At 36.9% G+C, this 22,977-nt stretch overlaps 1 pseudogene; it reads left to right on the top strand.

Annotated features, from left to right (window-relative positions):
- Positions 1-19,289: 19,289 nt before the first annotated feature.
- Positions 19,290-22,639, top strand: LOC149219467 (NAC domain-containing protein 75 pseudogene; annotated as a pseudogene).
- Positions 22,640-22,977: the final 338 nt, after the last annotated feature.

Below are 22,977 nucleotides of genomic sequence, written 5' to 3' on the forward strand. Positions count from 1 at the left end.
TTCATCAGGAAGTGCTTACATGGAATATTCATATGACTCATTAGTATGCATGATTCTCTTTCAACCTGTTTATTTTAATGACTACTTAGCGACACTATGGTAACCACATACAAAACAATCCATGAAAACACACTGGTACAACAATAAAACAATGATACAATCATGGGCTTCCTCCATTATATAATCCTCCTTTTAGGTATTAGGTGAGATTTTATTTAGCCATGTATTTACATAGTTATTGTACCATTCAAAAACATCATACCAATTTTGCCCAAGTTTCCTTTTATGTACATCTAGTTGCTATCACACATATATATGTATTTTTACCTTCACTCTTGAAACACAATCTCCTCATGCTCAAGCATGACTAGTTTGGAGAATTACATGAAAAATCAACCCAACAAAATAACCAAATTTTGTACGTAGAAAATTTCCTCAGAAATCATTATACATAAGGGTTTAACTCTTCTACGCAATTCAAAATGAGAAGTTATTTTCTTAACCCCATGAAAAATACTTTTTCCATGTAGAATTTTCAAGTTTTTCCAAAAGAGTTCTCATATCTATGTTGCATGTATCTCAACAATTCTAATTTTCGAATATTCATTCATCATGCTTTATGCAGAATTTTCCCCTATCCACAAAGCAAAAATTTTTAGAAACAAATTATTCATGGTTGACCAAACCTTGGTTAATGTTTTAACATCGCCTAGGTAGCATTAATAAAAGATGTCCTTGGATTCATTTTAAGGTTTTCTCATTATTACTTTTTTACAAAATAACAGGGAGAACGAGGAATATTTTTTATCATAGATAACTGAAACTTATTAAAATAGGTATGATCTCATGTTAAGCATCATCCCTTCCTTATAAAGTGGATTTTATAATCCATAGTAAGTCTTTATAAGTTTAATGTGTACATGATTTTCAGTAGACCAAATAAAAAATGGGATTCACAGCCATTATTCAAGAAAATAATCCATATGTAAGCAAACGAGAACAAGTGTGAATCAACAACAATGTTGCAATGTCACAATGATGGAATGTTTGTAGGTCGAGGGTGTAGACCAAATGAGAGTTTGGCTTATTGGTCATAGATCACTAATACCAACAACATGTTATGCCAGATTGAATCAAACAATCCACGCAGTTTCTAACTTCTTGGATTGGATCGAAAACAATAATATAAGGATATCAGCACCATATCAAGGTCAATATTTCCAAAATTAATTCACTAAATACTCTATGATTATCATAACTTCATATATATATATATAATCAAAATAAAATGGACTGTTTAATAATGAATATAATGTTTCCTTAGTAATTGGTCATACTTTCGACCGGCTTACACCAGGTTCTACTGTGTTGTGATGTTCTATTAGATAATACCTTTACACCATTTTCGACATAATTCTACATACTAAGCATGATAATTCAACCATTATATAACACATACAATAATTTGAAGCAGTAGCACACACGGTCGTAATTGGTCAATTAAATATGCACATACTCCTCTACTCGGTTACGTCTTTCCCCTCTCAAATTCCATTGGAGGCTTGAACATTCTCAAGCTTCAGAAAATGAGATGTTCAGAAACCTTCTTGTCATAGACATGATTTTCTTCCTCGCCCATCGATACCATAATATTCTAACTGTACAGAGGTCATAGGCCCTGATCTAACAACAATATATGAAATATCGTGCAATACAGGAAGGAAATCTTCAGTTGTTGAAATGAATATTGAAGCAAACGTTATAGAACCAGAAAGCGAAGTATCCAAAATTTTGTATGACACAGAGACATGCAACCCTTCCAAATCCTAGAAATATTCTTGTACAGAGGTCATAAGAATTGATTCTAAAAAAACCTTAAGTGTTGACAAATACACACAAATAGAATCACCCAATGGTCACCTAAGATTGCATATGATTTACAAACAAAGAACAAAACCAAGCCATGCTAAGCATAGATGGATGCTTGGAACAAATTGGGAACCTTAAAAATGAATAGAGAGATATCTTCTGGGGAAGTATCCGAACCTGTAGTTCCATATTCTGACGTAAACAAAGACACGGACCTACAGGGAAGGAACCTTCATCGTCGCTCTTCTCATCATCATTTTTTCTCTGCAGCCACGGTCACATGGTTGGCCATTCCACAGAAACTACAAAACGAATTATATATATATATATATATCATCCGTTTCAGGTTTAGTTTAAATAAATATCCATTCTTTCAATGAAAGTTTGGAACGTGATTTCCAGTATACCTTCCTAAATGGGGAGGTGGCATGTGGATCCTAGTGAAGGAGTCAGACTATACTGTGCCAACAATGTAGGGCTAGTTCATTTTGAAGCCATGCTATCAAAGAGTATTTGTGCATTTCCCTTATTCGGTAATACTCACGACTTCTTCGAGCCCCAAACACTCAGGAATGGACCTAGGTGGTTGAAAAGCAATGACAAGATTAGTGTGAACTTCTGCATTCTGTTCAAACAAGATCTGTCCATATATATTGACCAAACAACATATGTTGTCTGCGTTCATTGATGAATAGAGCACTAAAGATAATGGCATACACATTATATTCGGCTTTTATCCTTTGCATTGGATAACCTTATCCTTCTACTTTTAAAACATTTCTTAAATCAAACTATTGATTGTTATCAAAATCTTGCCTAAAGGTTTGTATCATCATCTGACTTGATGCTAATGGGCGTGTAGGCCACTTTGTAAAAAGGGAAACCATGGTAATGATTCCCTTCCAGTTTTAATTTGCATGCATTGTTATTTTAACCATAAAACATGTCCAAAAAACATCCCAACCGGTGTACCATCTACAATCTTCTAATTGTAAAATAAATCGCTTCTTTCTGTGAGTATATACCACAATATTTGGAAGGAAAGATAATGATTTATGACTAAATTAATCCGGATAAAAGGCAGTGATAAGGATAGTTACTATCCTAATCTATCGTCTTCCACCTATCAGATAGGCACATGGAACATTATCATTGTCTTTTCCTTATTTTTATACTATCCATAACCTCACTCGAAGCCATCGCATCATGTTTTGTGTCTATCTAGCGACATGCTTTTAGCTGATTTTGAACACTTACGTCCCAGTTTTGTTTGATTTTACTCTCTTTCATGGTGGTCGTGCCCACTACCTCGACATCTGCTGCAACTCCACTTGAGATCGACAATGCAAAATCTTAGCTATTGCTGATTTCATTCCTTGATTTTTCCATTGATGATCATATTCCCTTAATTTATGATTTCTAAAAGGTTACTAAACCCTCTAAAGAATTTGCCTCAACTAGAAATTTCGAAGACCATTATCCACTTCCTGACGTCCTCTGTGATCTCGGGGATCTGGATGCAAGAAGTGCATCTGATCTCTCATCGATCATCTCCGACACCTTGTTCCATTTGACCTCCACGTCACTCAATTGTTGCTTGGATGATCCTCTGGCCATGAGCTCTTCACTCTTTTTGCCATTCACCGCAGGGAACTGGAAATTTCACAGATGGGGCGTTCATCGGGAGAGGGTTGGGATCATGATGATAATACAAGTTTCCTTATTCTTGAATTCTGACAGAATTTTACCAAATTTTACCCTTCATGTGCTGGACAAATAATACAATAATTAAATTACTGAGGGAGGGGAAGAATTACAACACACACGGGGCTAATGGGTCGCCGTTATAATGGCCACAATTGATTTTGTTCGTGACATTTTCTCTACCACCGATGATATCCACAACCAATTTTGATAATGCAAGTACTTTGAAACTAATATGTAACAATGCCCAATATTCTCCTGGCAGGTCATGCTGGCTTTCATGAACTGAGCTTTCGTTGGACCACAATAATCCCATTTACATGCCACTTGGATGTATGTATGTTCTTCTCCTTTCTAAGTGGCTCTCGACCTTCGCGCACAATTTAAATCTCCCTCATTTTGTCTTATTTTAATATTTTTAATGTGTGATTTAATATGCACGATTATACCACAACTTCACAATTATTTTAATGTGGCTATGGGATAGGCGGCCAAGGGAGGTTTTGCCTATACAAGTCAATAGAAAAAGGGTGAACTTATTTAGCTCTTGATTCAGTCAATTTAAACTTTTTTATGAAGAAAACAAAACCTTCTTAATGATATCCTTACTAATGCCATATCTCGAATTCTCATATTCATAAAACCAATTTATTTATGTATGCATTAAATCTTAACATGTTGTCCTAAAAGAAAAACGAATGCATTCAAACCTTCATTAGTTTAAATGCTAATACCTAACCTAATGCATTTAAACTAATGAAGGTTTGAATGCATTCGTTTAAATGCATTATCTTCAACAACCATGATTATGCTTGGATTCCCCTTCAAGCGATCTTAAATTCTCTCTGTGGCAATACATTATAATAAATTTCATATGTTTCAATTTCCATAAACTTTGGGGTTATTCTTTTTATCAGAATTTTATAATCAGACTCACCAACTGAGATAGATGAATCCATAAGCTTCAAGGTTTGAACTTGAAGCTCCGATACAATTTCTAACCAACCCCCTTAGCGTACCTGGGAATTTCTCCCTTAGGCTCCATTAAATTAAATATTTCTTCATTGCAGTTGAGTTTTAGTGGCCATCACAAGTGTATTAAATCAATCATTATAGATACAGTGATTACAATACTATTTAGATCATCCCTTCACCATTAAGACACAACTAGGACGAAGGGTTAAATTATAACATACAGTTATTAGAATTCTTTGATATCCATATCCAATATACAAATACGGCTAGGAATAATGATTAAAATCCTAATACCCGTATGCGACATGGCACCATCAGTTCTTTATGCAACATGCAAGGGTATCAAGCTTCATTATCCATGACAAAGATAGTGGTGAATCATCGACAATTCTATGGGAGACATTCCTCCATAACTATTCCACATGCATGAAACTTTGCGTAATACCAAAGAATACTATCCCTCCTTATCAAATGTAAATATGACCATAATAACCTTGACATGAATATGTGATCACACATGACTCACATGCATTATTCTATCCATCGTTTCCATAAGAGAGATAATTAAGAAAGCCATATAACTGGGTAGTATGATTTAACATCCTATCAAGTAAGGATTAAACATGAAACACGTACCATGCATGTAAATCTCATCTGAATAGAGGGAAACACCATTAAATCTACTAATATCCAAGCACATGTAATTCATTCAAATATTCTCAGAATTATGAAAATCCTCGTAAGAAAATTAGGACAGTAACATAGAGAGAGAGAGAGAGAGTAAGAATCAACATACAAACATTCCATGCAAATGACACCAACTAAATCTCACTTGGAGGGAGGAGCACCACCACCCAACCATGAATCACCTTTGATTCTCCCCGAGCTGAAGATCTTACCAATGATCAACTGTCCTCAATCGATTAATGGACTGGGTATTTAATACCCTCTTTCATGATTTAGTTACCAATAGCGTTGTCCCACTTTTATGGATTTTTCCATTTTCCTAGGTATTTTTCGGAAATGCTCGTCTTTATCTCCCATGAGGCTTTTCCTCATAAAATACTACCTTTATCTCCTACAAAGCTTTTATGTCTAATGGATCTTTATCTCCCATCCATCCGATGGATTTGCAATACATCCAAGCTCATCTAGAATCACATCTAGAATATTTATCATGAAAGATTCATCTCTATCCCATTCCTCATGGGATTTGGAAAGCATCTCCTCTTTCGTGGTGCTCCACCGTCCAAGTGATTATTTTATTAATTTATTTAATAACACATTTTCTTTTCATATTACATATCACCTAGATTTCATCCACTAAGGTTTAAAATAGTTTAATCCACAAAGGAGGGTATCAAACCTAGCTTTCCTCAACTTAGGTTTACAAACATTTAATACACAAGGGAGGATATCACACCTAGATTTAACTTAGCTTAGATTTAAAATAATTTAGTACACAAGGGAGGGGCATTACACCCTCCTGGAGGGCCGCAACCACGGAACATCCTCTAGGAAAAGGGAGGTGAGGAGGAGGAATCTCTGCCATTGCACAGTATATGTTTAGGTAACGTGTCGAGTGAGACTAGAGAGCTTATACTCATCCAAAAGTTCCTTAAGTTTTAGGACATTGATATTATATTAGTGTACTATCAATAGAACTATGCGTTTTTGTATTTCATGCATATTTAACATGACAAAGTGGCCAAGGAGCATTTGTAGGGCTTGGCCATGGGAGGCAATTCTCTCATAATTGAATTTTCCCAAGTGGTAAGAATTTTCCAATTCATTACTCTTTTTCCATTCCTCTGGTGGAGGTGGTTTTTCTATTAATTTTCCATAAACCCTTAGCTTAAAATGTTCTTCAAACCCTTGATTATCCAAAGATATTTAATCTAAACACTCTATTTCTTGGGGGATTTTGTCAAATTTCCTTTAAACCTTTGTCTATTTAAAGTATATGGGTTAAGCTCTTTCAATTGCTTGTTTGGCTAAGAAATTATGCTAGTTTTTGGGGCTTCATTTTTAGGTCCCGGGTGTTTGCTATAGATACTGGGTTAGTTGTGCATGACAGTTTGATTAATAACCTCCTTGCATTTTCCCACAAACAATTTTCTGCAATTCTGTGTTTTTCCTCTGAAATGTGATATTTTCACACTTTATACTAAGGGTTTTCTTAGTATCATAAAATATGTTCATAAGTTAGGTGGCATGTAAATTTGGATGATTTTCTTTACTAAATTCTAACAAGGGTGGCTTGAAAATGTGAGTTTTTACTTTTGCATGGACATTGTCAAGCTTGAACAGCCACCGATATGTTCAAATGTAATATTACTTTATTATCACAACTTTTTTGGAAAGCTTCAAGCATAGGTAGATTAATCATAAATCTTTCAATCAATCTTGAAGTAACAAAGTCTTTAATAAAATTTTGTAAGTCTTTTCTAGTTGTGTCACTTGTCCATATCTTATAATGTAACAAAAGTTAAAAACTCCAATGAAATTGCCCTAATTTAGGGTTTTTTTAGGCTTTGGTTCCATTCAGTGACATCTAAGCCCATTTGGACAATAACCTAGACCCACGTGAAAACAAATCCCATTATTCGTAGATAAGCTCAGAAAAATTATGTGGCTAAACCCTATCTAAGGGTTGATAATATACTATTTCCCTTGATTCTTGTTTAGACTTGACCTCTTATTTTATCATGAACTCAGAAGAGAAATTTGTTTTTTGGGAAGAAGGCCATGCTACCAACATGTGAAATCATGTTTATAGTACTACTTAAATTTCCAAAAGAAGTGGATTCCTTAGCGAGGATGATTTCTCATACCAAAATCTTGAGCTATGTCATAATTAAGGAAAAAACGTATCAAAGTTAATTAGGTTGACATTGATTTAACCTAGATTCAAGATCATCACTAACATAGACCATAAATATAGGCCACCAACAATTCTTAGCACAAGGACAGGATAAAAAATAGTGATGAGCACGACGATTAGAGAAGATACGATAAATATTAGGGCCCAATTGTCTCTATCTATTTTCAGTTGAAATGAATGATAACTATTGTCCTATTCAAAGTGTATCTTTAGAATAACATATTTTCTCTCAATCCATCTCATCTTGGTCCCTATATTAACAAACGAATGTTTTTATTCCAATAAAGTAGTTTCGAGTCCACCTTCAGCAACATCCAGACTCATGTGCATATTGATTATCCATTTTTCAAGTACTGAGCTTCTATCTAATACTATATCATTCATCTTACAATCTCTATTCATCTCATAATGTGTATATTTAAAAACTGAGCTTGAGATTTAACATGAGGAACCCTATCATGGCTATAATATCTTGCTTTTTGGAGGCCATAGCTAGACTTAGGCCTAAAATAATTTCCACGATGACTAAAAACTTCCTCTCCAAATCAAATCCTAGGCTTCTGTTAAACCTAGAGTATAGTAGGTTTCATAGTGACCAGATAATGCATCTCCAAATCAAATCATAGTCCTAGGGTCAGCCACATGTAGACGAAAATAATATTTATTGTTGTTAGTGGAATTGGATGTCCCTAGGAAAATCAAGCATGAAAAATAGAGAAGATGGATTACCCCAAGTTGAATTAAAAAAGGTTATAAAGAAAAAAGGTTTTATTTTACTAAACACATGGAATTGTTTCATTATCTTGGTAGAAAAATATGTTGAAATGCAGTTTCAGTACACATATGGTATTATCTCATTATTTTGTTTAATGCATTTCATGTAGTTTGGTACATGAATCTGGTGAAGTTATTATATTTCGCTCAACATATATTATTTTTCATAGAATAAGTGCATGGTATAACTATATAAGTCTTCCTGTGAAGTAACATAATTATAGGTTTCTTCTCAAGAGTTTTTTTTTCTTAACATAAATTCCTATTGTAAGTATACATTTCTTCAACCTTCATGGCCTAGAAATGGAAAAGTTAAGAATTTCTGCTTGTGAAGGGCCATCCATAACAGGCATAATAATTATAGAATTATTCTTAGGAAGTGTCTTTTCATAGCAGAAATTCCTACGGTAATTATGGAATTCTTCAGCCCTTCATGTTGCAAAAATGGACTCAATAAAGTGGAGATAAAGACAATATTTGGACACAATAACATGGAGAGAAAGGATTAATGCCCTAATTTTTGAACAAAAATTTAAAGAATCAGTGTAAATTAGTTGAATAACTCTTCCACAGTGAACATGGTTGCACACTACTACAGAAGAGGGTAGTTTGAGGCATTTTTTTAAGATGAAAATATTTTTTTTTGTTATAAACACTGAAATTGTCTTATAAAACATTTCTTAAACTGCTATCTTTACAATGAAAGTATTTTATTAAAGGAGGTTACTTTGTTTCCTATAGAATATGATGTTTGGTTTATATGTCATCAAAGATGTAGGGTAATAGAGATGTCTTGTGATTGTGTTTCCCTTAGTCATACCTTTGAAAGTAGGGAGGGGATTCATCCACTCATTATTTCTGTTGAAAATCAATGGATAGTTTTTATATTATGATGCCATTTTCATGACCTATAAGTCATGTTTGTGGAAGATCCAGCAGCAATGGTCGTGGAAACTACAAAACGATTTTTCAATTCAAAAGAAAAGTGAGAGATAGATGGATCTAGATATGGGTTGTTATATGGACATCAAGGAGCTCCATATTCATGTGAGTTGGAGGATTTAGATGACCACAAGACGATATTTATGGTATCCTCTTCTAAGGCTTCTAAAAACTAGTGCAATTTCTACATTGAGATAACCATAATGCTCCAACTACAATGACCTCTTCTTTTATTAGAACAAAGACCTTCTTGTGGAACACATAAACTAGGTCAATCAATTCCTCCAAAAGGCTATTCAAAACCCTTAGGATCTCTTGATTAGTGAGTTCATATCTCTAGGGTTTGATATTTTTTTACCTATTTGGAGTTTTTTGGGTCATTGTTTGACCCCATTTTGCATCTTTGTCAACATGTTAAGTGGAGTCATAGAATTATGGTTTTATGAACATCTGAAGGTTGGTATATTTAATTGCGGTTATTTTTTTAGTGTGGCTGAGATAGAGAGGTGTGGGTATATCTAGATCTATTTGTGTTTTAGTTGTTTGATCTTCTTAGAGCCTAGATTGACCTCAGGCTAAAGGAAGGAAATTCTAGGGTAACCACAAATGAAGCTTAACCTCGTAGCTAGCCCTACCATGTCGGGAGGGGGCTCTCTCCTGATGAATCTCAGTCAGGATGACTGGATAAGGTAAATATTTTAGGCTAGGTATAGTATCTCGAAAGGTTTTGATTGATTTTATTGGTTTTTGCTGGATCAGATGGAGCTAGGCAATTTAGGTCTGGGAAATTAGGTTAGAATGTACGGTGTTCTATGGGGCAAGGTAGGTATAGGCTTTAGCACTTGAAATTGAGTGAGGTAAGACATCTAAGACTGGTGAGGAGTTGAGGAGGGCGTGTAACGATCATGTATCCTTCTCAAACAACAAAAAACATAGAATATTGAATGATTTCCTAAGGTAGAGAACTCCAAACAATGAATTCTACCTATCTATCTTGATATCATTCAGTTATAAGCAGTGAAATAGATAATGGCATACATAAAACATGTAAACAACTAATAACAAAAGAAGACACAATGCAAAAGCACTATACCACAGGGATCTCATAAAAATAGCTGCAACTCCTATTAATTTCCTTACCAAACTACCTACAATGATGTACAATATAGTTCAGAGCATCCAAGTGAATCCAATCCTTGCAAATGAGAAATAAAATACATAATATAGACATTACAATCCATCATCGTAACCATCAGGGGTCGAAACCATGAGAATAGGAACTGTTTCAACCATTTCTAAACAAGGACCAGAAATATAGGTAGTCAAACAACTTGCCTCTATAATGTTAAGATATGGTATGCTCTATGCTTATAACAATTTACTACTTTTTCTTATTATATTACACAGATTAGCAATCACATGTACATAAATTAAATTTCAGATAGAACATTAAACGATCGACAGAAAACAAGCCAAGACAAGAGACACAAGATGTGGCGGCTAGCCAGGGAGAAACCCCACAATGTGTGGGGAAACCCTTTGATCGAATCTTATTTTATCTTCAATAATTCGGCAGAGAGAAATAATACAATAAATCTGATTTATATCAGTAGTAGCAAACCCTATATCAACAACATCAACATGAGCAGCTTCATCATCAAACTAGGGCAGACGATATCTCACAAACCGACCATCGGATCGACATGATTCCACCACCAGAAGTTGCAGCTTCTAGAGGAGGTTTAGATGAACCTGTAGCATAGTTCAAATGAGGATATCTTCTAGTCCACGCAAGTCAAACTTTACTTCTGCAGTTGCAGCTTAAGTTTCAGCAGCTTCCTTCAAAATATGGTAGTCGATATCTTGCAAACCGTCCGTCGGATTGACTTGATTCAACCACCAAAAGTTGTGGCTTTCAGAGGAGGTTTAGATGAACCTACAACGTAGTTCATATGAGGATATCTTCTAGTCCACACAGGTCAAACTTTAATTCTGTAGTTGCAGCTTTAGTTTCAGCAGCTTCCTTCAAACTAGGGTAGTTGATATCTTGCAAACCGTCCATCAGATTGACTTGATTCCACCACCAAAAGTTGCAGCTTTCAGAGGAGATCCAGATGGACCTACAACACAGTTCTAAGGAGGAGATTTGATGGTCAACGCTAGTCAAACTTTGGATCTGCAATTGTAGCTTCAGTTTCAATAGCTTCTGCCTTCACATGTGTGAGACAGAGACCCTTTTATGCGCAATAGAGAAGAGACTTTTTTCTGCGCAGTAGAGAGAGAGAGATACGATGAGGTGAGTAAGTCTAAATGATGAAAAGTCCTCCTATATTTATACACAATGTTGGCGTTTGAATAGATGCGACTACTGGGCTTCTGAGCCTACATGAGTTGTAGGTCGGCTTGATAATAATTCCATAATCAAAATAAATTCATATCTCCATCAATACTTATCAGAATCAGATGATCTTTGTATCAATCCTACACCTCTCAACAAGAGGAATCTAATAAAAATATTATCAACCATGAATAAGATGACCCACATGAAGTTTTTCCCTGGTTTCTAATTTTAACACTGCCTCTCAACTAGGGAGAACTTCATCTGCAATCTATCTATCGGTCGTTATTATTCATCCATAAAATGCACTGTCCTGTATAGCCTAACCCTTGCCCTGCTCTACTCTATTCTACCTGTTCCACTTTGTCTTGTTCTGCCCTGTACTAATCTGTACTATTCTGCTCTGTTCTACTCTACTCTTGCATTGTTCTGTTTTGCTCTGCTTTTGTCCAAATTATGAAGAAGAAGAAATGATCGAGGATGTATCATACTGACTCAAAGTCAGTCTCAGAGTATGTACCACTGGTCACAGACTAGTCTCAACCAACCCAAAGTTAGCATCATAGTGAGTTCAACTCCACTAGCCCCAGACTAGTATCATCCTCCACTGACTCAAAGTCAGTCTCAGAGTGCATACCACTTGTCCCAGACCAGTCTCAATCGACCCGAAGTCAGCTTCATAGTAAGTACCACTCCTACCACTAATACTAGGCCAGTATCACAATATCAGAGAGTGTACCACCAGTCGCAGACTAGTCTCAACCAACCCGAAGTCAACGTCATAGTATGTACCACTCTCACTGGTCCCAGACCAGTACTGCACTGAAATGAAGTCAGTCTTAGAGTATGTACCACTAGTCCTAGACCAGTCTCAACCGACCTGAAGTTAGTGTCATAGTATGGTACAACTCCTACCACTGGTCCCAGACCAGTATCATTGATCCCAAATCAATGGAGGTCATCCTAGCATAGGGAGTACGGTAGATACAACGATGCATCCATCAGTACTACTATGGTCCCTAACTTCATTTCCCTACTCATTGATCAAATGAGAGGTACTTCCCATGAGTCCCAGACTGCATGGGTAGGATGCCTCGATAGGAGAACTAATCAATCCTGTCCTCACAGGAGAACACATCAATCCTGCTACAATCGCCATGGAGAACACATCAATGTAGGCCACCATGGAGAACACATCAATCCAGGCCTCGCAGGAGAACAAACCAATCCTGCTACAGTTGCCATGGAGAACACATCAATCCTACTACAGTCGCCATGGAGAACACATCAATCCAGGCCTCACAGCAGAACACATTAATCCTGCTACAGTCACCATGGAGAACACACCAATCCAGGCCTCATAGCAGAACACACCATCCTGCTATACGGGAGAGCGAATCATCCTATTCCATAAGAGAGCAAATCATCTTGTCCCACAAGAGAGCGAATCATCTTGTTCCAGTGCACACCACCAAGGGAGGGTGAGTCACCCTGTGGTCGTATGTTTCTCTAGTAAGAACCGCAAGTCCTCAGAGCTCCCAGAGCTCAATGTATGCAACATGCAGGACCCTTGTACAAGGGTTTCTTGATGACTCCAAGTCATTTGGGAAAATCACAGATTAGATCTTTCCTCAGGGCTTTGACAAGGTGTATAAACCTGTACATCATCTTAATGTGATGGAGCCTCCTTGCTCATCGACTTACCATATCCCAGATGATGTCTATCCACTGGAGCAATCGACGAATACAGGATTCCTCAGTAATCGAATCCCACCTCTGGTTGTTACATAGAATCACAGTGGTATGTGTTCAAACAACTCATTGAAGAGATTTCCCAACCAGGCAGCTTCATACAAGATCATACTCGTAGATATGTATCTGGTCTCGACGATGCTCATGGAAACTGACTTCTGCTTCCTGCTCATCCATTATATCGAAGCAGAATCCAAAGAGAAACAACACTAAAAGTGCTCCAGTGATCCTCCACACTACTTGCGTAATTAGCATTCGAATAATCATGCAGTTTCATATTTCCAGTAGTGTATCTCAATCCATGAGAGATTGTGTCCTAAAGACATCTCAATAGATTCTTAGCACCAATCTAGTGAAGCTCAACCAAATATGAGCTCACAATGCTAACTGCAAAACATATGTTCGGACGGAGGTTCACCAAGAACATCAACGGGAATGGGTTTTTTTGAAACTCATAGGGATTTCCCAAATGTGGTCTAACATCACTACCATATAACTTCTGAAAGTTAAGATCCTCGAGGTAGTCACAAGCTTGCAGTCCATCATACCAAATCCTTTTAGAATCTTCACCACATATTTTACTCGAGATAGGAAAATTTCCCTTGGCTTCTACCACACTTCAAGTCCTTGGTTCTTCATTTCAAATTCAGAAGCCAACTCCCTCTTACATTTGTGAATGAGAGGGTATGCACCTGTTAGAAAGAGGTCATCCATGTACAACACTAGGGTGAGAGGTTTGTCATCTTCAACCTTAAACTATAGGTTAGGATCAGCTTCACTCCTAGTGAATCCCAGCTTCATCAAGTAGCTATCGATCCTCTCATACCATGCTCAAGGTGCTTGCTTCTGCCCATAGAGAGCCTTCATCAACCTGCATACATGATATTTTCAATCATAAATCTCAAATCCTTCTGGTTTCTCCACATAGACCTCTTCTTTGATCGAACAATGCAAAAACACGATCTATCCATCTGATGTAGTTTTCATCCTTGTGAAGCCACAAGGGCTATGATCAATCGGATGGTCGTATATCTAGCAACAAGTTCACATATCATAGTCTATACCTTCCTTCTGGGAGAAACCACGAGCAACAAAACAAGCCTTATACTTTTCCGTACTTCCATCTGCTGCATGCTTTATCTTGTAAAGCCATTTGGAAGTAACAATTGTCTTGTCCTGGGGTCTGGGAACTACTTCCCATACATCATTCTTCATAATAGACTCATATTCTTCAGTCATAGCATCCTTCCATTCTTAATGCTTGACGACATCTAAGAATGATGAAGGCTCATTTTATATGATAGTGCTCATGATGGTCAAGTATCCCTGATACCTGTTAGGTTTCTTACTTTCACGAAAGGTTCCTTGGGGTTTAGCATGTCCTTCAGCATCATCAAGTATCCCCCTAATCCATGAAGACCCCTTCCTAGAAGAGGAATGCTCATGTGGATGAGGATCAATCGGATCCATGGGTTCTTCTACATCAAGCATTGATTCATCATCCTTTTCTTTTGGTTCCCTGGTGTCGACTTCTTGAGAGCTCCTCAAAGTTGGAAGTTTGTCCACCTTGCTGCGAGCCATATCTTCATCAAAGGTGACGTCATGACTAATCACGACTTCCCAATGCTTGATGAGGGAATCAATTTTGTACATATATGGCAGTGTTTGTAGTTTCAGCCCATAGAAACTTTGGAAGTCTTTGATCATGTACCATGGCCCAAATAGCTTCCACAATCATATGGTTCTTCCTTCCTGCCACACCATTCTGCTCAGGAGTATGTGGTGTAGTAGTCTCCCTGTTAATGCTAGCCTTGGATATGCCTAAGTGAAACAACTATAATATATCGGAGGTCTTGCTTTGGCTTGAGGGGAATGGTCCCCTTTTGAGCTTTCCTTCGGCACATCCTAGACATACACTTTCTTTCTCTACTCAGAATTTGGGCATCCCTATCACCATTTGTCTTACACCGAGTATAGCTTTATAATGAAGGGGGGCAAACCTCCAATGCTAAAGTTTGGACTAAAGAGATGTGTCATTAGACATGATACCTAACGGACTTCTATCGACCTGATATAACGAATCAACACGAAACCCAAGAGTAAAGGCATCTTTAACATTATTTTTTTATACACGTACCTTGCCATTGCTGAAGGTTACCTTGTAGCCTTTGTCTTCCATTGCCAAGATGGAAACTAGGTTCTTTTTGTGGTTAGGTGCATTTAATACATCCTGGAATTTCTAGACTTCTTGAATGGTTGTCCTCTTCCTCGATTCCCAGCTCTCCTCTTACCTTTGCTATTGAATTTGTCATTCCTTTTATTGCCATTAGACGGATTTTGGTCATCGTCTCGGTGTGAGTCATTTCTATCAGGGCACTCCCTTGCATAGTGACCTACTTTATCACAGATGTAACATCATCATTTTCTTCCACTCTTAGGTCCATCCTTTCCTTTCGATTTAGTCCCAGAATTATTTCTTTTCTTAGCATGAGAAGAAAAGGCAGTAGGAGGACCTTTAGGCATGGGCATTTCTTGCTCTTCTTCCCTTGTTTCTTCTTGAATGCATCTAGCCATTAATTGCTTGAAACTAGGAATTACATTATTGTTCAGAAGAGTAGTCCTGAACACGTACCATTTGGATGGTAATCCTCCAAAAGTCGTGAGTGCCATTTCCCTATTAGTAATAGCCTCCACAATAGATAGGAGATCGTTCTTGATCTCGGTTATTCTTAAGAAGTATGTTTGCATACTCTCATCTTTACCCTTCTTGATTTCCCTCTGCTTATTTCTAAGAAACAAAACTTGATTTGCATCATTAACTTTAACTAAACTCACCAGTCTATCATAGATTTCCTTGGAGTTGTTCGGGTCAGAGATGTAGACCACCAAGTGCTTGTCGATAGAGTCTCGGATGACCTTCTATTTTGACTTCTCTAGTTTTCGATTTGTTCCATGCAGTAATGGATGCATTTGATGGAGGCTCAACAATATTGCCTTTTACACGGTCCAGCACTCCTTGATCTTCTAGGGTTAGATTGATAGAAATCTCCCACCCATTATAGTCATCTTTCTCACGAAGTTTGCCTTTGGCATAGTGTTAAGGACCCCATAGTTCTTTTAGGATGGCCTCACCAATCTTCTCTTCAGTGATTGCTCTTGCTCTTGCTTGGGCATTGTCTTCAGCTCAGTTCTGATACCATGTTAAGATATGGTATGTTATATGCTTATAATCGTTTACTTCTTTTTCTTATTATATTCCACAAATTACCAATCACATGTACATAAAGTAAAGTGTAGATAGAACATTAAACGATTGATAGAAAACAAGCCAAGACAAGGGACACAAAATGTGGCGGCTAGCCAGGGAAAAACCCCATAATGTGTGGGGAAACCCTTTGATCAAATCTTCTTTTATCTTCAATAATTCAGCAGAGATAAATAGTACAATAAATCTTATTTATATCAGTAGTAGCAAAACCTAGATCAGCAGCATCAGCATGAGCGGCTTCATCATCAAACTAGGGTAGACAATATCTCTCAAACCAACCGTCGGATCGACATGATTCCACCACCAAAAGTTGTGGCTTCTAGAGGAGGTTCAGATGAGCCTACAATGCAGTTTAGATGGGGAGATATTCTAGTCCACATAGGTCAAACATTACTTTTGCAGTTGCAGCTTCAGTTTTAGCAGCTTGCTTCAAAATAGGGTAGTCGACATCTTGCAAACTGTCTATCGGATTGACTTGATTCCACCACAAAAAGTTGTGGCTTTCATAGGAGGTTTATATGAACCTACAATGTAGTTTAGATGAGCAGATATTCTAGTCCACGCAGGTCAAACTTTACTTCTGCAGTTGCAGCTTCAGTTTCAACAACTTCCTTCAAACTAGGGCAGTCGATATCTTGCAAACCGTCTGTCGGATTGACTTAATTCCACCACAAAAAGTTGTGTCTTTCAGAGGAGATCCAAATGGACCTACAAAAAAATTCTAAGGAGGAGATCTAATGGTCAATGCTAGTCAAACTTTGGATCTGCAGTTGCAGGTTCAGGTTCAATAGCTTCCGACTTTACATGTGTGAGAGAGAGACCCTTTTATGCACAGTAGAGAAGAGACTCTTTTCTGCGCAGTAGAGAGAGAGAGATGTGATGAGATGAGTGAGTCGAAATCAAGAAAAGTCCTCCTATATTTATGCACAACGTTGGTGTTTGAATAGATGTAACTGTTGGGCTTCTAAGCCTACGTGAGTTGTAGGTTGGCTTGATAATAATTCCATAATCAAAATAAATTCATATCTCCATGAATACTTATCAGAATCGGATGATATTTATATCAATCCTACACCTCTCAGTGAGAGGAATCTAATAAAAATATTATCAACCATGAATAAGATGACCCACATGAATTTTTTCCTTGGTTTCCAATTTTAACAGTAGGGAAACTGATTCATTTTCCTGAAAACCACCTCTAACTAATGAATCTACCATCTAACACTATTTTACCATTACATTTACATTCCATGTCATCAATTACATCAGTGAAATCATCCATTAGGAGAGAGAAATAAAATTCACAGTCAAAACAGGTGAATTTTGATTTTCTAAGAAAAATGGTCAAAAGCACAGCGACACTGGTCCTAAGCGCAGTGCCATGTTACAATTGCTTTTGAAGGCCTTCCCCTTAGCCAAATTAAGCCCATGATAGCTCATTAGAAAGGTATTCAAGTCTAGTTTCTGAAACACCTAGAATTTTTTATTTTGGAGGTCATTTACACCCAAAAAACTTGAATCTTCCAAGACTACTTCTGTGTGTCCAAAAAGAGGTAGAGAGGTCATTTTTTGGTAGTTTTTGGACCTTTTGGTGGACCATATCTGCTCCAAAACATCTGAAACTTTCCAGGGTGTATGTCCTCATCATGATAAATCTAAATATGTCAACTTTTCCTCCAATTGATGCCCCATGAAGAAGTGCATCGCCGGTGGCACTACACTCCTCGGTAAAACTTCTGTGTTATAAATTACAAAATTTCAAAAATGCAAAAACTTTCCAAAAATTGCCCAAATTTTGCATGGAACACCACCATCAGCTACCTTGATGGACTAGCGAGGCTTCATCTAACATTCTCAATCTATCTTGCTTCTTTTTGGCTTCCAAATATCTCCTTGGCCTTGCCTTCAATTTTCTAATCCTCATGTTACAGATTTTGTTGCGGGTCATGTAATGGTATGCCATATGTCGAAGCATTTTCTTTTCCTTATTGGCCTTCTCAATAAGTCTTTAAAGATGTATTTTGAGCCTCTCAAGCCATGTTTCCCTATCATTCTCAATCTCCTGCTCAATAGAAGTCAATGGAACATTATCCTCTTTGATAATTTGCCTATTTGCTCTGACTATTTCTAGCTCCATGAGGACTTGTTTGTCACTCAGCTATTTGTTTCCTATTCCAAGTATTTGATGATGAAGTTTGCTCTCTCTAAGTTGTCTCCCAAAGCTTGTATTTGAGCTTCCCTTTCTTGAATGATGATGTCTTTGATATTTTTTTCATCCTGAGCTTCCAAGTCAATGATTCTGACTCCTTGATGAGTATGGCGCTATTGTGGCTCCTCATGCTCAACCAAGTCAAAATCTCTTTCCTCATCATCACCAAGATCTTCCTCCTGCATTTTCCCTTGCCTTTGCTCAACTTCTCAATTTGTACCTGTTTTGTCGATGTAGAAGGCAAAGCCCCTTCCACACCTTGTGGAGTTAACATTTACCTGTGGACTGAAGAAGAAGGCAAGGTTCCTTCCACATTTTGTGGAGAAAACACTTGCCTAGTAGCTGCAAAAATTTTTCTTGTGCCTGTCTGATATGTCAAATACATTAGCATCTCAGTAGTTTTGGTTTCGTTAACCTCTTTCCTTGTTTCTTCATGGCTAGATGGCCCACCATCTTCTTGATGTACTGGTGATGGGATCTGTGGACCTTTGAACATCTCATGAGAAATGAAAGTCTCCCAAGGAATGTTAAGATGACTGAGATGGTGAAGAACAATGCTTATGATTAAGGAGTAATGGTAGATGTTGTTCAACTGTTGAGGGTATGGCTTCTTCTGCACAAGGTAAGCTATCTTATCAATGTTTGGAAACAAGAAGTATGATAGGTTCATCATCTTTACCTTGGTGAAGTGCATGAGAAGTCTGATATGCTAAGCATACAACCAGGAGAATCTTCCTTCATAAGTAAAATATTTGATGATAATCCTCATCAAAGGAACATACCTGCCTTCAAAAAATTTAAATGGGAAAGCCCTCTTCACCTATCTCCTGAACTGAGCTCTTATGTAAGGTTCACAATAATGCTCAGCAAGGTCAAAACCCTTGTACCATTTCTCACCCACATTAGGGATTCTAGTGGCCTCTGAAATGATAGTTGGTGATATTTTGAAGGTTACCACAGCAAGTGTCACCTCATTGTTATGTAAATGAGTCAAAAAAAGTCTAGCCAACTCATGGTGAAACTGAGCTCTTTCCACTAGTTCACAGAATTCAAAACAACCTTGGTGCCTAAAACAAGAGACTACAAGTGGGCAAGCCTGTAATTCTCTTAAACTAGTGGGTTCTTCTCTTATGATTTTTCCTCCCTTGTGAGGCTTTCTTTGCCTATGTCTCTCTACAGAACTATCACTGACTGTGTCCTTCTCATACTCCTCATAATCACTGCCTCTGTCCATGATTTGGATGACTCTCTTAGTTTGCACAATTTGGGATGGGTGGTATGTGCAACGGTTTGGGAGAAATGGATGTAAATGAGGCTACAGGAAAAACATGTGAGGGATAAGGTTTAGGGAGTAATGACGGGATGGTAGAATGGGATAGTAGTGATGGGGACAAGGTTTTTAGTTTAGGAGGTGAGTGGTAGGGAGAATGAAGCACTAGGGTTTTGAAAAACTAGGGTTTTTAGTGGAGATTAGTGTTAACATGTAAGAGTTTCAAAACCATGAAATTTTACACATATGAAAACTAACAGAGAAGAGGAGCATCAATACTTACTTGGCAAGTGATAAAGAAGATGAGATTTTGGAGAAAAATGAAGCTAGGAGTGATTTTGGGCATGGCTGGCCTAAGAGCAGCGCCACCACCCAGGAGTGCAACGTTGGGCTAGGAGCGCAGTACCCGTTGTAATTTACACTGTAAAATTGAGCCAGGAGAACAACGCCAGGCTAGGAGACTAACACCTTTTCCAAGAGTGCAGCGGCAGGCCAAAATCTCCAAAGGCACAATGCCTTATCCTCTAAGTGCAACACCACCCTGTTTTTGCTCAATAACACTTAGAAAACCGATTTTCTTCTCTCCTTGGCTATTTTGATTTGCAAAATGTCATAATGGCATGAAAATAGAAGAGAAGGAGTTTTTATATGAACTCCCTTTTTAATTTTTTCTTTTGAAAACCCATCTTTGTAATGTCTCTTTGTCTCTTTCAATACTCTGTTTTTCAAGTTTATTCTCTTTTGCTTGCAAGTGGTTTAATGCTCTAGATAACTTTGACTTTTTGCAGTGGCAGATGCTTAGAAACATCACAAGCTTAGGAGGAGCTTGGGAAAAAATATTACATATAGAAAAAATAAAATTACATCATAAATGAAGATAAATAACATAATTCTCTATTTTCACCTCAAAACAAGTTTTGAGGTGAGAACTACATTCGGCTCTCAAACTAGTAAATTATGATTTTAACAATCATTATTAGCCTCCTCATATCATTGCTAATCATTATTGGCATGAAATAACTAGTTTTGACAATGATAAAACCCTAAAACCTAGAGAAACCAAACCCTAAGACCTAATAAGATAAACTACAGAGTAAACCATGAACCATGAATGAAATATGAAAGAGGATCAGCAAGTACAGATCATGAGGAGAAAAACTGGAAGTAAACCCTACCATCAGTGAATCCACGACCTAATGGAATGCAAACTCATCAGTGTGGGACTCCTACTATGAAATGAAAAAGCGTAGATTTTGATAACTGATGGCAGTGTGAAGACACTGACACTAACAAATCTAAGTCTCTTTTTTAGTAGTTTATTTAATTTTTGGAATTGAGGAAAGAAATTGTGGGTTGTGACTGGTTTTTAGGAAATGTAATTTGCAAGATTGAAATTGGTTTCAAGAACTTAGAATGTTTGTTGCTGACTATTTAGGTTATGAATATGAAGTTTGTGTGGAAAAGGTTAATAGGATAAGGGTTGACCATAATGATATCCTACTTGTGGTCACCAAATTTAATGTGAAGACTTATGAAAGTGTTCACTTTTTCTATCTCGACACAAAGAATATCTTATAGTTCATGGTGTAGGAGACCAACTAAACAATTTTAATCCAGGGAGAATACATATATGAGTGGCGATATGCCCATCTACTAGGAAAATAATAATTTCATTTCCCACTAGTCATATTCCTGTGTCGAGTTAACTATAAGAATTTTTTTTTGGTTATAGGCTCCTTATGGTTGGCCTGACCTTCCTTATGAAATAAAATTGGACCCTACAAATCAGGAACTCATATAAAATCTTCAAGGAAATATTAACTTCAATAATTTTAGCCCTCATCATTTGAGTGATTAGTTCATTCCTATAACTGAAGGTGGATATGGGATCTGATTTACCCATGTAGAAAAATTTCTAGGTATGTATTTCCTACACAATAGGGGATTTTTTAATCCTAACTAGTCTAAGTAACCCTATTAGTGATAAGATCCAAACCCATTACTTGATAGGTAGTGGATATTATCATTCAAAAAAAAATTATGATTATTTTTTTTTGGATATAAATTGTGTATATATGTGGAAATGTACAAAATTTCAAATGTAAATTGTGTATATATATTGAAATGGACCACAGTTTGGATGTACACTCTATCCATCACTTGAATGTAGATTGTGTAAATATGCAAAAACAACATTTTTTTGTAGAGATTCCACCCATCATAAGGAAAAAAGGCTTGATATTAAGTATCTTTATACTTTCAATTACCATCAACTGATATTCCTAGATAGATAGCGAGATTCTATTTTGGCAACATAAATATCTCAAGATGGCCTTGTAAGGCATTTCTTTCATCAAACTTCTAAAGCATACACAATAGTCACTAGAAAAAGGATAAATATCCAAACAATGTGTGACAATATTGGTGAAGGTGAAACGAGATGGAACTAGAGTAGAAAAATGGGATCATTGTTGGTTAATGGCACATAGAAAGGCTCAAAGAAAATCTTAGTTTTGTACAATAACTTTTGGAAACACAAGGAACCTGAGAAAACAAATTAGGTGATGCATCATTATCATCTGGGTTATTAAGAAGAAGAGAAAGAAGGGGAGATCATGGTATCCATGGTATTCTTCCATACCCAACCAAGGTAATGCAAATCGAAAAAGGATATAGATGTTAGGTATGTCTAGAACGTTAGTATAACAATAGAAACTCAAGTTTCAGATAGATGCAGAATTGCATAAACTGTTAGTTCCATCAAAAGACATATTTATAGAGCTTATAATCCCTTGTAACAACAAGTGAGAGGAACTCACGATTTGTGCAATTTATCTATTGCACAGTCCAAATTAAAAGGTAGTGATTAAGTAAGAAAACGTGAATAATTTAACCTTGCATACCAAAAAATTCACCTAGGGAGGTTCTTCTTGACAGAAACCAATGCTAAAATTTTGAAGTATATTATCTCCATTTCTATGCATGTAAGAAA

This window comes from Pinus tabuliformis, chromosome Q (assembly GCF_031772625.1).
Source record: "Pinus tabuliformis cultivar Carrire ecotype Pingquan chromosome Q, CPIR1, whole genome shotgun sequence".
In the NCBI taxonomy this organism is placed as follows: Eukaryota; Viridiplantae; Streptophyta; class Pinopsida; order Pinales; family Pinaceae; genus Pinus; species Pinus tabuliformis.